Genomic DNA, 16,822 nt, shown 5'->3' with positions numbered 1-16,822 from the left:
CAAATTAGAGATTCGAAATCAAGGGCTACAATTAAGTTAGTCTCCTAATGGTAAATATATGTCATCTTTTTATTTAAGAAATATACCATGTGATAAAATATCATATCATCCCAATACTAATAATTCATATACTCACTCCCTCCCTATACAGGTTCGTTCCTCCTCGGATCGGATGAGGAGCCACCATCGGTACTAGGTCAATACTAGCGAGAGGGATGATAGTGACTCGAGCGTAAGCGATAGGGATGACTCGACCAACTAGAGAGGGATGAAGGGGAAGAGTTTCAAACCTCTCCTTTCCATGCATAAATCTTTGTAGCAAAGCAATTGAACGTGCAATGGCTACTACTACTAAATAACTTCCTTTGACTTTTTCAAGTTATTATTTGAAATTGAAGTTCTAAAAGAAAAATAAAAAAAATTATGAAATGTTTCATTAATCTTCTATTAGGATAAGTTATTGTGTTTTATTTATTTCATATTAATAAGATCTAATGATGATTATTGAGTAGATTTTAAAGGCTGAAAGTGGAGATTTTGATTTTTAAAGTTTAAAGGAAACATTTTATTTTTGGATAAGATACTATTATTTATAGCAATAGATTAAAATAATATTTATATCAAGGGATTAGATATTGCTATGATTATTATATATCATTGGAAAGCATATTGAATCTACTTTCTAATGAAATAAACGGAAGTTGAATCGAGTTTTCTATTGAAAAGTTATCTAATTTTTACTTAAGAATATGCAAGTTGTATAGCAGTAGCATCAATGTTGAATTACGAAAATTGTTATAAATTTTATACAAGGAATTAAGAATTGAGCCATACATGTTTGAAAAGGTTATTGAGTAAGTGGAATTGAATTTAATATTTCCTATGAATAAATATGTAATTTTTATTAGAAGTTATGCATGCTATCTGGTAGTAGCATATGACGCGAATTGCAAAAATTATTACAATTAATCTATAAGGAATTATGATGTGAGTCTTATATGGTTAGAAGGTTTATCGAGTCTAGTTTCTAACGCACTATAAAGATCTTAATTTTGAGTTGGATATCTTGAGATATGATTATTTTTATGAAAGGAGCTTAAACTGCCAATATTAGTTATTAAAGTTAACATTTATATAACTTAGTTGTTTTCAGTATTAATAGTCTAAAAAAGGATTGATTAATTTTTATATATTTAAATGATCTTAAATAGGTTGTTAATTATTTTGGGAGAAAAACTAAGTAGTGGAATTGAATGGAGATAAGTAAAATTTTACACACTTTACTTATTTTTGAATCTATATATATGTATATTTTTAAATGAATGAATGTTTTATTTCTTATTTTTGACGTATGAAAATAAGATCAAGTATTTGATTATTTTGTATTTTTCTATATAAACAATAGATCATGTTTATGAATGAAATGAGAAATTGGATTATGTTTAAATAATTATTTTATAATAGCTATGTTTTTATATTCTTGGGAAGTGGGATTATCGACATCAGAATTAGTTCTACGGCTCTAGCTAACAGGCTATAGTAGTTAGCGTAAGGCCTTGACTAGCAGATTATAATAGTTAGTAATGATCATAAGAATAAAATTGTCGATACGATTAATGTCATGGATTATAGTAGTTACTATAAGTAATGATGAACTAATGATTTATGATAATATATGATGATTTTAAAGATTGATCCATTATTTGTTTGATTATGATATTTGAATGGTAGTATATTTTAAAATGATTTATGAATTGATATGTTTGATATTGATTAGTGAGTTTACAAAATGTTTGACATAATAATGATATTTGAAATGTTTTGATATTATGATTTGATGAATGTTTTGAATGATCTATATGATATGTATGAAAACAATACTTGATCCAATAAAGTGTGTGAGGTTATACTTGCTAAACTATAGTTTGCTTATTACCTTTTTTACTTTTTCTTTACAGATAAGTAAATGATAAGTTTACTTAGTTATATTAGAAGCTAGAAGATAAGATTGAAAATATTACTTAGACATCGGAGATACTATTGGCTAATGAGATATTATGAAGTGGTTTAGTATTTTTATTAGTTTGCATTTAGGAATATGAAGATTTCTCATCAGTTAACTTAAAGTTATGTATTTTATTTGACAGATTATTTTATTGAAGAATTTTAGAATGATTTAGAAAGAAGATTTCATATTACTTTGGAATTTTATTTCAAGATAATATGATCACATTGTATCTTAATCTCGGAACGTGAAAAGATCACCAATTATTAAGAATGTAAGATGCAGAACATACTATAAGCCAGCAAACCTTGCCGAATTCACTTGTTCTAGATTTTGAAAGCAAAGGTTCGTAGTAGCAAGCAAGCACCAAAATGAAACAAAGACATAATTTCCATTGATCGTGACAAATTTCAATGTTTTACTTAAATTCTTGTGATCTTGTTACATTTTCTTTCAATGATATAAATAGCTTCTAGCGTGGCTCTAACAATGTAATGGTGAATTCATTTGATGAAGTAGATTCATACTTGCTTGATGTGGACTCAGTTGAAGACATATTTCTTTCAATGAAATAGCCAGCCTGATTTGGTTGAGGCAATGCACTGTCACCACCCAACATAACTAGCACAGATGATATATTTGGTTTGTCTTCTGGCTGTTGTTGCACACAAAAAAACGCTACACGAATGCGCCTTAAATTTGGCATATAGCAATTTTTTCCTTTTCAAGTTAGGCAAAAAGGAGTCATTATATTGGCAGTGAAGGGGCAGCTCCCAGCCTTTAATGCTTCCATTATGTGGATCCTTCCTCAGAATAGTATGTGTCATAATATCTAGATCCGGGGATTTATCGCTAGACATTGACTTGAAAGAGTCGCCACCAATCCTTTTTATCTAGGTGCGATTGACCATCTAAAGAATCTATCCTTTCAGGGAACACTTAAGTTTAAGGGTCCCTAAAAGAATAGGTTCGGGTCTACTAACCAGAATAGGGTTTGAGAGTTCGGTTACATATGAGGAAGGTTATAGCACCCTCATAACGCCCATTAAAAGATGGTACCAACTTAATTTTATGTTATCTAATAAGCCTTAAAAATTTATCAAGTAATTAGTTATTGAAAATTATTCTCAATAGACTCTAATACTTTTAGTAAAAAATTGAAAAAATCCCCTCACCTCAAGAGTATGCAAGAAAACTACTATTTCACCTGCAGAAGCTCCATTGTCGGATTATTTAACATTAAAAAAAAAGAAATTCAAGAAAGTAAAAAAAAATGATTGCTTTTGTGCAGGAAAAATTCATACTTTCAACTTTTTCTCAAAAATATTTTTTGAAACTTTAATTTCGAGAAAAATTGATACTTTCAACTTTTTCTCAAAAATCCATATTTGAAAACTTATTTTTAAGAAAAATTGATACTTTCAACTTTTTTCCAAAAATATTTTTTGGAAAGCTTATTTTCAAGGAAAATTGATACTTTCAACTTTTTCTCGAAAATATTTTTTTTTCTTGAAATTATTATTTTTATTATTAACCAGTGTTTTTAAATCATGAAAACACAAAATAAATAAATAAAATGAATGAATAAATGACATGCTACAACCAAAAAGTCAAATCGGGAAAGAAAACATTTTACAAAAATTTGGACAATTTCTCGATTTGTACGTGTCATCCTTGCATAGGGGCCATGCCTACAACCTTCTTCTACAGGATTTGAAATCTTGATGTTTTTATTCCACTTTATAGGCCTGTCCAAAAATTCTTTTGCAATGCTTTCATGTGTAATAAGATGAGATGCTGTACTGGAGATCTGTCCGTTTGTCCATAAGCAACCAAATGCAGTCCATTCAGTAGCCTTGTCCATATTCTCAATCTTATCCTCTGAAAAACCACCAGATGATTGGATTGTGATCTGCTACTCTTTTCCAATTGCCTTATCCTTAGCAGAAACAGTTACAATCCCATTAGTGTCTATGTCAAATGTGACTTCAATTTAGGGCAAGCCTCTACGTGCAGGTGGAATACCAACAAGATCAAACTCACCCAAAATCTTATTGTCAGTTGCCAAGTGACATTCACCTTGAAGAACTTTAATTCCAACCTGAGTTTGGTTGTCTGCTGCAGTAGAGAAAACCTGTAATTTTTTTGTAGGGATAGTTGTATTTCTGTCGATCAACCTAGTGAAAATTCCACCAAAAGTTTCAATACCAAGTGACAGAGGAGTTACATCCAACAGAAGCAGCTCTTTAACATCACCTTGAAGGATACCACCTTGAATAGCAACTCCCATTGCAACTGCCTCATCAGGATTAACCCCTTTGCTTGGAGAGTTACCAAAAATTTCTGAAACAATTTCTTGCACCTTGGGTACATGAGATGCAGTGTCTTCATGCCTCTGATGATCAGATACGCAACATTCAGGTTGAAAGTACCTCTCAAAATATGATGCAAAGTATGAATTTCAGTAACCAACTTCTCAAAACCACTTATGCAACCAGCAAAGAACATCATTGAGGCCCCCCAATCTGTCCGATACAGTTGTCAATACAACTTTTTACAATTGCCACCTCATCAACGGAGGAGACATCGATGGCAGTTGCCTGAGCAGCAACCACCGTTGAGAAGGGTAAATTCGAAGCAAGATCGTTCGATCATGAAACAACAACTGCTTGTGCGACACCGATGTTACTACAGCTGTGGCGAGCTTTGATGCTAAGTTGGCACACGAAGTCAGGCGAGAAACGAAATATCAGAGACAATAAACTCCCGTCACCGATTTCTCCTCCAACACAAAACAACAATGTCATCACCCGTCGTGTCAACCCAACACGTGGCTTGTCTCCTATCGGTGCGCCAGAGAAGTCGGGATCGGAACGACACTCAAATGAAGAATAAATCTGATTTCTTCTAAACTTTTGGTCACTTGGCAAATCCCAGATGCCATGCAAGATCAAGATAAGCACTTAGATCTGTCTGAACTCCAATTTTCTTACAACTTGACTTGGCCGTGTTTAGGCCAACCTGATTATCAAAAGCTTTTGTATTTAAAAATTCTTGGATAACCTCATGATAAGCTGCAATAGGGATTCCATGTTCTAAGTTTACAATCCTTGACCCATGAAAATTAGCAACGTTCACTTCATTCTTTGAATCCATAAATGCAAGCTGATCCTCCTTATTTCTTTCCTTCTTGAGCTGTGAACACTCTCGTTTCAAGTCCTCTTGCTGCTTTGAAACGTGTCTCAGCTATTTCTTTAAGCATTTAATCTTGAGATCTTTAGCGTTTTCAGCACCGCAAACTAGCTACACAGGAGTCGAAAGAGTAGCGCATTTAGCAAAAATGCCATTAGAATTCAAGGCCCTACCGAAATCGATAGTTATCTGGGAGAGTTCTCTGAGAGGCGAGTAACTAAGGGAATCAGTGCGAGATAACGATGAAAAATGTAGGTGTTGATGATGTGACGATGTTGGTGGTGGTGGCCGTGACAAAGGTGGTAAATAGAAGGAAAAAAAGAGGGCTGTTTTGGTTAGCAGAAGAACAAAAAAGAATGATTTCTTCAACTTGGATAAGTTCCTCCAAGAAACTCACGTCCCATTTTTCCAAATTTTCTTTCACTCATACCCTTTTTTTTTCTTGGTTTCTGTTTGGTTTTTTTCTTTGGTCACCTCCCCGCCTTTTTTATTACTGTGAATTGTGATGATATATAAAATCAAGTGATTGTGTTTCAGTTCAATTCTAATTATCATCCAAAGCCAAAGATTAGCATATCTAATATTTTTTTATAACAATCATCACCAAGCCTAATCTCATTATTTCAGCTTTTTTTTTATAAATTAATCTGATAATGGAGAAAGAAAAAGAAAATAAACAATAGATAGAAGATAAAAATGATAAATATGAAATAAAAAATCTAAAATAAAAATGAATAAAAATCTCCACAATTGAGCTTAAATTAGTCTCAATTGACAAAGAATCTCGGACAAAATAGGGTGTTTACAGCTGCCCCTCTTTGCATATTTTCTGTGAAATAGAAATTGTGCAAAGACGTAGACACCCATTTAAAACTCAACTTGACTTTTTTTTCTGCTTTTTTTGCCCTTTTTTATTTTTTTTATTTTTTTTTTATTTTGATCAAAGCTCCTCTAAGCAGAGGCTCAATGACTTTGAAAAATAAACAAAGCTCCTCTAAATAGAGGCAACTTATTTTTTTTTTTAATTTTTTTTTAAAATTTTGATCAAAGCTCCTCTAAGTAGAGGCTCAATAACAGAGACTCAACAATTTTTGAAAAATAAACAAAGGCTCCTCTAAGCAGAGGCTTAACAACTTTGGAAAAATAAATAAAGGCTCCTCTAAGCAGAGGCTCAACAACTTTGGAAAAATAAATAAAGGCTCCTCTAAGCAGAGGTTCAACAACTTTGGAAAAATAAATTACTCCTCTAAACAGAGGCTCAATGACTTTTGGAAAAATAAATGGCTCCTCTAATCAGAGGCTCAATGACTTTGGAAAATAAATGGCTCCTCTAATCAGAGGCTCAACAACTTTGAAAAATAAATGGCTCCTCTAATCAGAGGCTCAACGACTTTGGAAAATAAATAAATTCTCTAAGCAGAAGCACCATGACTTCAAAAATAAATGCTCCTCTAAACAGAGGCACCACAATTTTGAAAAGTAAATTTCTCCTCTAAATAGAGGTAACCTCGACTTTGAAAAATAAATTACTCATTAACAATCATGTCTAAAGGAGTTATACATCGTGACTGAAGGAATTTTGTAATGGGAACTCAAGGATTCATAATTTGAGTTCAACATTCAGAGGTTCAGATTCACAAAAATCTTTCAACTTCGTAAGAATTTATTGAAATTTGATTCTCAAAATTTCAGTTTCATTCAAATTTGTAATATCTCGAGATTTGCATTTATAACTTGCAAGACTTGCATCCAATATTTAAAGATCCTTATTTGAATTTTGGATATTCACATCCAAAAGTTCAAGGCTTTTTAAAGGTTCTCATTTGGCGAACTTGGAATTCATATCCAAAAATCTAAAGCTTTTCATTTGAATTTTAGAGATTCACATCCAAAAATTCAAAGCTTCTCATTTGAGTTCAAAGGCTCACATGCAATAACACTTAGAGTTTCGCATCTAAGTTCAAAAGTTCTCATTTAAAACATTAGAAATTCATATCCAAAAATTAAAGCTTTGTATTTTGGAGATTCACATCCAAAAGTTTAAAACTTTTCATTTGTTCGAAGATTCACATTCGACGAACTTTAGGGTTTCACTCCTAAAAAATTCTTATTTTGAAACTCAAAGATTCTCATTGGAGTTCTGAAAAATTCTCATAAAAATATTCACAATTTTTTTTAAGTGACTCAAAATTTTGCATGAATGAATTTTATGACCAAAGATGCAAATGCCTTCTTAATGATGCAAATGCGGTAACCTATATTCTCATAGTGCCATGCATGTCCAAACAAAGTTTAATTCATCAAATTATGTGCATGTACTATTTAAACGATGATGCCACCATGATGCATGTAATACGAATGTCAATAATGTCATAAAATCTTAAATAATTATGGTGATATGGCTCTCAAAACTCTACTATTTTGCATGTCTTCCTTGTTCAGTTTCTCAATACTTTGAAACAAGTTTCATTAATCGATCATCACTTGACCACCATTCATGGACTTTTCAGCACTAACAAATTTCAGAACAAGTTTCATCTACCATCACTGAGTCATTACTCATAGACGTCTCAGCATTAACTATTCTGAATTAGGTCACACTCATAAGTTTCTCAACCCTAAACTTTCCTAAAACAAACTTTGTCCACTGATTATTTTCATCATTTAATCATAACTTTCAAGTCATGTCGACCAATTCATCCTTGTACTCATCACTTGGTCATCATTCATAAGCTTCTCAGTATCAGTTTCGTCTATTGCTCCATATCATTTTCATCACTTAACCATAACTCATAGGTTATATCAACCAATACATCTCCATATTCATCACTTGATTATACCACTTTTCAAGATTTGCCCCATCTTCATTTTATTGTCCAATCCATCATTATATTTTTCTTTTGATCACATCATATGTCCTTTCAAATCATCTCTTTTAGGTTTCTACCATTTTTTCATTTTGTTACCACCATCATCTTAGATTTTTTTTCAAATGAATGCAAGACTCTTTTAAGCACATATTCATTCATTCATTATCATTTCAATTCTTGACAAATATAATGCAATCAAGCATTTTCTCAATTCATTCTAGGGGTGTAACAATAAGAGAACACAAGGTGAATTATGGTGAAGATAATCAATAAAGATCTATTTTGGTACAAAACAAATAGAAAAGAAAATAAATTGGATACATGTCATTGGGATGAATGGTATGTCCAAATGATGAATATTTAGCCAATTCTCAACATTAATCTAGGATTATTTTTCAAAAACTCATTCCATTTACTATTAAAGTCATTTTGAGCTTGACAAACTTTGCCCCAATATTTGAGGGTTCTTCAGATGTCTTTGATCTTTCATCTATGTGAACCATTTGACCTAGATCTTTTTCTACCTAAATCACTTTTTCAAGTTTTCAATTTGAATCTTTTTTTTATTTTTTTCATTGTTTCTTTTTCCATCATCTTCTTTTCTTTTTTTCATTTTTCATCCATTGTTGATATCTTTCCACACATCAAACTTTAGAGCAATGTAGCATGATTCCATTATTTCATCATGAGCATGCCTTCGCTCAACATATGATCATTCAAGTTGAGCATTCACACTTTATCCAAATAGATTTTTCAAGGTTGTAATGTAGGTCAAGGAGAGGGGTCATAAGAAAAATGGATATAATAGGCTCAAAACATGAATTAAAAGGTTCAAGACCAAAGAATCATTTGATGCAACTTGGCATTTTGTCCCCACATCATTTCACTACTTTTTTCTTTCTTCACACAAAGGATTTTCATTATTTTATCCTAAATCATATGTGGCATTTATTTTTTTTCTTTTGCTTTTCTTTCTTTTTCCATTTTTGAGACCTTTTATGATTTTTTTTTTTTAAAATTACCCCCAAGTGTAGAGGGTGATCCTTGGTTAGGGTTCTTTAGAAAAAGAAATCATAATAGGCTCAAAAGAGTAGCAATGAATGGTTTTTCGAATGGTAAAATAAAGATTGCCATTTTTCATTTCAATTGTGAATACTTTTCTTGAATATCATCTATCGAACAAAGCTTATGAACTTGTATGAAAGATTGCACATCTCCAAGAAATATCTATTTCACCTTTGGTAACAGCTTACTTCTTTTTTGCTCAAATTATCTCCTCATATTAATGTGGGTGAGTTCTCAAAATTAAATTCTCGAATTATTGTTATCATTGTCTAAATATTCATCATCTGAAATTTGAGAATGGGAATGTAAAGTTATGAAAGGTAACAGGGCATTGAATAATGGTTTAGTGAAAGAAAAAATGTAATGAAACTTGCCTTTATTAAGATGATAACAAGTGAAATTATATTGCAAAAAAGAAATTCTAACATTACTTTAAAAAAACTCTTAGAATGACAAGTAGCATTCAACCAGTTTTAACATCCTCTTTAAAATCATGTTCATGTGTAATCAGGTGAAGGATTTTTATCTCGCCCCATTGCTTCATTGCGACTCTTCATATTCTTGATCCTTAAACAAAATGATTAGGCTTTTCTTACCGAGTTCTAAAGATACAAGCTTGACCATTTGAGTGGCTACTTCCATTATCATGCTTTTTGTTGTAGTGCTTCTGGTAAAAGCAATCTTGTCAACATTGAGATGAAATGTTCAAGACACTTTGAGGAAAACTAACCTTCCTACACACGTCAGCCAACTCCAAACAGGTGATAGATACCAACTCGAAAGGCTTCAATATTACAACATAATCTACAACCAAAGCAAGAGCTATTTTTCAGGCGACCATCAACAGTAGATAATTTCATAGAGTAATCAATCCAATGACCCCAAGTGGTTCTTTAAGCACATAACTCTTAAATGTCTCAATAGGAAGAGAGATAACAACCTTTTGCTTCACATTTAAACCTTTAGCAAGGTACGTATAGTACTCAAAACATCCAGCAACATCATTAATGTCCCAAGTTGCTTCATCAAGTGGTTTCCCGTAATCAATTGCTCAAGCTTTGCTAATTCAAATTTTCTCTCTGTTATCTTGCAAACGATGGCCTGTAAATACTTAACATGAACAGTGCCAGAAGCTAAAGCCCAATCTTTGCCTTTGTTTCTAGAAAGAGCTCTTTGAGCAGCAGTCATCGCAAGCTCCACATCTTCAGCTGTAGCTGCTGGAATATGATCGATGTTCTATTCAATTATAGGATAGATAATTAAAATTCGCTTCTTGAGAACATGCTCTCTCCACTCGCTGTCGATGAGTAACATTCGACTCGAAATTTAGACCACCATATTAAATCAATTTGCCTCTTTTTTTTTTGTTTCACTCTCATCCTTAAACCAGTGTCTAAAAAGCTTTTTTTTTCTATGATCTTTCCCTAATCTCTGTACTTGTGTTCCTCTATTGCTCTTCTTTGATCAAAACTTACCATTCCATCCTTGATTAATCGTTACACCTCATGCTTTAGAGTAGTATAATTTTCAGTGCAATGGCCAATAATTCTATAGTGGTAGTCACAGTGAGCTGTAGGATCATACCACTTAGGATAAGATGGTTTAAGCGGGTCCACACAGCTTGGGGGCAATCAAGTGGCTATTATAGAGCTCTTGTTATAACTTTATATAAGTTATGGGGATTGGATCATATACGAGCTTTTCTTGAATAGTTCATTGCTTTCGTGAACCACTTGCTAGGTTAATAGGGTGAATTTGAGGTCTTGCAGGAGTTTGAATGTTAAGACTATATGTAGACTTTGGGGATAAAAATGGGCTGGTATGTGGATGAATTAGGTAGTTGTGGGGCTGGTTGGTATAGATAAGATGAAACATTGTTAACAGCAGGATAGTATGGATAGTAACCTTGGGATGGATAGGGTTGATATCCCCTGAACTATCTATCAAAGCCTATAGTTTGAGCTTCAGTCTTTTTATTCTTAGGTGTCTTCTTAGTTTCTCCTCCTTTCAGCTTGTTATTTTTAATGGCATTCTCAATGATTTCGTTTGAAATCACCATGTCAACGAAATTCTTTATGACATTCCCTATCATCTTTTCATAATAGGGGGATTTCAAAGTGTTGACAAACAATACGATGGTCTTATTTTTAGTCAAAGAAGGTTGCACCTAAGTAGCCATGTTCTTCCACCTCTAGGCATATTTTTTGAATGATTCAGTTGCTTTCTTTTTCATATTCATCTAGCAGCAGAGCCAGTGAGGTTATCTTAAAAGACGTGCATCAAGAGCTTTTCATTATTGGTATGGGCAGCCATTTTTCGACAGTACATAGTAATATGAATTTTCAGACACCTTGTACCATCGTATTTCTCAAACTCTGGCACTTTAAACTTCGAAGGGTTAATCACATCCAAGACTAAACAGAGTCTATCAGCATCGGTAGAATAGTAAAAACCCACTCTTTCCACTAGTCGTAGCCTTTCCTCTAACAAGTTTATCTTTTGTTTAGCTTTTAAGGCTTCTACAAGCTCCTTCTCTTTGGGCCTCAATTTTTTTTTATTCTTTTAGATCATCCAAATTAGGGACTGATATTGGTTCTACTACCTTTTCAGTAAAGACAGAATTTATATAACTTTGGTACTGTCCTTGATTTGAATCTCATGGTATTTTGAGATATGTGTACCCTATAAGATAGGTGAACTGCTGTGATGGTGGACCTTATACAGGTTGGACTTGATGTGGCTTGAAACCAGGAGGGTACAGTGGGTCATCCTCCTCTTATAGAGAATGATCTTGTTGGCTAGCATTCTCCTCTATTGTCTTCCCATTGTTTAACTTGTTCAAAGCCTCTAAAATCTTATTCAACTCCCCTTCTAACTTTTTCTGAGCTTTCTCTATTCTCTCGAGATGATTAAAATTTTTTTGTTCCATTAATCTAGCTTGAGCTCTTGTATTGTATTGGTGAATGAGATTGCTTGGTGAAGCTATCCTTGAACCTTTAGCACCCTAATTATGATTAAAAATGCTATGCTATGTTTTATGTATAATACGTTGATGCACAAATAAAATGTACATTTTTATGGATGAAATCTAATATGAAATGGATGCAAATGATTGTGTTAAAATATGATCATGAAATAATACAGACGCATAAAATCAGACAAACAACATGGTTAGTTTCACAGATGAAATGAAAGTGATGTCGATGCATAATGTTACATATGATAATGAAAATGATGCACAAAGTCAGACAATCAAAATGATTAGATAAACACCCTTTTTGTGTCCTAGTTTCAGAGTATATCTATCATTGGGTAGATATGGCTCTATCTTAGGGTTAGGCATTTCTAAGGTTCACTATATGTGGTTTGAGGTTAAAGTCTAAAGGTTCTCAAATTGCTCATTACATTATTGTCCATCACAGACTAGTAAGGCATCCTAATTTTTACCCATTACAGGCTACAGGCGAAAAAGGTTCAATTTGAGTGGGAGTATTTCGCTAGCCACTACGGATGCATTAAATCTCACGAAAGCAATAGGTACTTTACTCCCTCCTAGAGGGACGGAGCTCGAGTATAGAGCTCATGTTATGCACATGCATATGAATGACATAATTAATAAAGTGAATAAACATGAATGAATAATAACATATACATATACAAAAAGGTTCAATTTTATTAGGCTTTTTGGATAACATAAATTTATTTGCTGGCTTGACTCTCAGGTGTCCCCAGTGGAGTTGCCAAGCTGTCATAACGTTTAGATCCGAGGATCTATCACTAGACATTGACTTGAAGGAGTCGCCACCAATCTTTTTTATCTAGGTGCAATTGGTCACCTAAAGAATCTATCCTTTCAGGGAACACCTAAGTTTAAGGGACTCTAAAAGAATAGGTTCGGGTCTACTAACCAGAATAGGTTCGGGAGTTCGGTTACATGTGAGGAAGGTTATAGCACCCTCATAACGCCCATCAAAAGATGGTACTAGCTTAATTTTGTGTTATCCAATAAGCCTTAAAAATTTACCAAGTAATTAGTTATTGGAAATTATTATCAATTGACTCTAATACTTTTAGCAGAAAATTAAAAAAATCCCCTCACCTCAAGAGTATGCAAGAAAACTACTGTTTCACCTGCAGAGGCTCTATCGTCGAATTATTTAACATTAAAAAAAAATTCAAGAAAGTAAAAAAAAATAATTGCTTTTGTGCAGAAAAAATTGATACTTTCAACTTTTTTCTAAAAATATTTTTTGAAACTTTAATTTCGAGAAAAATTGATACTTTCAACTTTTCCCCAAAAATATTTTTTGGAAAGCTTATTTTTAAGGAAAATTGATACTTTCAACTTTTCCTAAAAAATATTTTTTAGAGAGCTTATTTTCAAGAAAAATTGATACTTTCAACTTTTTCTCGAAAATATATTTTTCTTAAAATTATTATTTTTATTATTAACCAATGTTTTAAATCATGAAAACACAAAATAAATAAAAAAAATGAATGAATAAATGACATGCTATAACCAGAAATTCAAATCGGGAAAGAAAACATCTTACAAAAATTTGGATCATTTCTAGATTTGTGCATGTCATCCTTGCGCAGGGGCCATGCCTACAAAGAAAACATCTTACAAAAATTTAGACCATTTCTCAATTTGTGCGTGTCATCCTTGCGCAGGGGCCATGCCTACAACCTTCTTCTATAGGATCTGAAATCTTGATGTTTTTAGTCCACTTTACAAGCCTATCCATAAATTCTTTTACAATGCTTTCATGTGTAATAAGATAAGATGTTGTATTGTAGATTTATCCGTTTGTGCACAAGTAACCAAATGCAGTCCATTCAGTAGCCTTGTCCATCTTCTCAATCTCATCATCTGAAAGACCACCAGATGATCGGATTGTGATCTGCTGCTCTTTTCCAGTTGCCTTATCCTTAGCAGAAACAGTTACAATCCCATTGGCGTCTATGTCAAATGTGACTTCAATTTGGGGCAAGCCTCTATGTGCAGGTGGAATACCAACAAGATCAAACTCACCCACAATCTTATTGTCAGTTGCCAGGTGACGTTCACCTTGAAGAACTTTAATTCCAACCTGGGTCTGTTTGTCTGCTGCAGTAGAGAAAACTTGTGATTTTTTCGTAAGGATAGTTGTATTTTTGTTGATCAACCTAGTGAAAATTCCACCAAGAGTTTCAATACCAAGTGACAGAGGAGTTACATCCAATAGAAGCAATTTCTTAACATCACCTCGAAGGATACCATCTTGAATAGCAGCTCCCATTGCAACTGCCTCATCAGGATTAACCCCCTTACTTGGAGACTTACCAAAAATTTTTGAAACAATTTCTTGCACCTTGGGTACACGAGATGCAGTGTCTTCATGCCTCTGATGATCAGAGACGCAGCATTCCGATTGAAAGTACCTCCCAAAATATAATGCAAAGTATGAATTTCAGTAACCAACTTCTCAGAACCACTTATGCAACCAGCAAGAACATCATTGAGGCCCCCCAATCTGTCCGCTACAGTTGTCAATACAACTTTCTACAACCACCACCTCATCAGCAAAGGAGACATTGTTAGTGTGTTAGTGGTTGAAGCATGTTAGTGTGTTAGTGGTTGAAGCAACTAAGTATGGCATTTCTGCTGGAACTTTCTGATAGCAGATTAGTCTAGGTAAAATGATGGGTCTGTGTATGGTGACCCATGCTGTTAGGCCAACTACTTTTGTATTTTTGAAGCCTATAAATTAATGAAATGAAGCTCATGATCAAATGAGCCAATTTACTTCAAGTAACAAATTAGTTTCTCTTATTTTCTGCTATAAATCCTTCAATTGGTATCAGAGCATTCCTTAAGTTCTTAGAGGATCTGTGAGTCCCAAAAATTGAGTGAAAAGCCATCAAACACTTTCAACCAGCCTTTGTCAACCTTAAATGGCCTCAAGCAATTGCTCCTTACCTTCACCTCCTATTTTTTCTGGTGAAAACTACCAAATATGGGCTGTCAAAATGAAGACTTATTTGAGTGCTTTTGATTTGTGGAAAGTAGTGGAAAATGAGAAGGAACCACCGCAACTTCCTGTAAATCCAACAGTAACTCAAATGAAAAATTATAGTGAAAAAAAGGTAAAGAGGTACAAGGCTAAAAGCTGTATTGAGTCTTCAGTTTTTGATGACATATTCATTAGAATCATGACTTGTGAAACTGTAAAACAAGCTTGGGATGTGCTCAAGGAAGAGTTTCAAAGCAGTGACAAGACAAGACAAATGCAAGTGTTGAATCTTAGAAGAGAGTTTGAAGTCTTAAAGATGAAGGAGTCTGAAAATTTAAAGGAGTACAATGACAGACTCATGAAGATAGTAAACAAGATTAGATTACTTGGTGAGGAGCTGTCAGACAAAAGAATTGTAGAGAAGGTTCTTGTCAGCTCACCAGAGAGGTTTGAGTAAAAAATCTCATCCCTTGAAGACTCTAAGGACCTGACCAAGATAACTCCAGTAGAATTGTTCAATGCTCTACAAGCTTAAGAGCAAAGAAGGGCTATCAGACAAGAGGATTCAATAGAAGGTGCTTTTACAGCCAAAGAGAAAGACAAGATGCAAATAGAAAGCAAAGGCAAAAAATAAGGAGATCAAAGAAACCAAGGTTCTAGAAACAGTGAAAAAAAATTTTTCCACCATGCTCTCACTGCAAAAAGACTACTCATTTGGAGAAATATTACTGGTACAGACCTAACATACAATGTAGGTACTGTAAGCAGCTTGGTCACATGGAGAAGGTATGTAAAAACAAAAAACAGCAGTAGCCAGATCAACAAGTCAGAGTTGCTGACAATCAACAACAACTAGAAGAGCAAATTTTTGTTGTAACTTGCTATGGAACCAGAACCTCCTCCAGTGCATGGCTCATTGACAGTGGCTGCACACATCATATGGCATCTGATATCAACATATTCAAAGAACTAGACAAGACCTGCACCTCTAAAGTCAGAATAGGTAATGGTGATTTCATAAAAGTCAAAGAAAAATGAGTAGTGGCAGTTGAGACACCAACAGGTACCAAACTCATTTCAGATGTGTTATTTGTGCCCAAAATAGATCAAAACCTGTTGAGTGTAGGACAGTTGCTAGAAAATAACTACTCTTTAGTCTTCAAAGACAAGGCATGCATAATTCATGATCCCACTGGCCATGAACTCTTTACTGTTAATATGAAAAGAAAATATTTTTCCTTGAATTGGCATGAAGCAAACTCCTCTGTATATGTTACTTCACATGATGAATCTTCTTTATGGCATAAAAGGATGGGACATTTCAACTACAATGCATTGAATTTCATGCATAAAAATGATCTTGTATTAAACATGCCTACTGTTGAAGTCAGTGCTGGAGTGTGTGAAGTCTGTCAACTAGGAAAACAAAGTAAGTTGCCATTTGTAATTAACAAAGCATGGAGGGCAACTGAAAAATTACAACTTGTTCATACTGATGTTTGTGGTCCTATGAGAACCTTATCCTTGAATGGCAGTAGATATTTCATTGCTTTTATAGATGATTTTACTAAAATGTGTTAGATTTACTTCATGAAACAAAAGTCTGAAGTTGCAAATGTATTTTGGAAGTTCAAGGCTTGGATTGAGAATCAAAGTGGCTCCAAAATCAAGATCATAAGGTCAGACAATGGTAC

General features: G+C 33.6%; 4 pseudogenes; all 4 read right to left on the bottom strand.

The window, feature by feature from the left end:
- Positions 1-2,477: 2,477 nt before the first annotated feature.
- Positions 2,478-11,445, bottom strand: LOC111276159 (aminoaldehyde dehydrogenase 1, peroxisomal-like; annotated as a pseudogene).
- Positions 11,446-13,685: 2,240 nt separating this feature from the next.
- LOC149511710 (U6 spliceosomal RNA) lies at positions 13,686-13,743 on the bottom strand (annotated as a pseudogene).
- A 17-nt stretch (positions 13,744-13,760) lies between these two features.
- Positions 13,761-13,847, bottom strand: LOC149511709 (U6 spliceosomal RNA; annotated as a pseudogene).
- Positions 13,848-13,934: 87 nt separating this feature from the next.
- On the bottom strand, positions 13,935-14,710 carry LOC111276160 (heat shock 70 kDa protein, mitochondrial pseudogene; annotated as a pseudogene).
- Positions 14,711-16,822: the final 2,112 nt, after the last annotated feature.

This window comes from Durio zibethinus, chromosome 25, assembly GCF_047325235.1.
Source record: "Durio zibethinus cultivar Kanyao isolate XHJ-2024 chromosome 25, ASM4732523v1, whole genome shotgun sequence".
Taxonomy (NCBI): Eukaryota; Viridiplantae; Streptophyta; class Magnoliopsida; order Malvales; family Malvaceae; genus Durio; species Durio zibethinus.
Note: the sequence above shows the minus strand (reverse complement) of the source record. Positions and strands in the feature narration are given on the sequence as shown.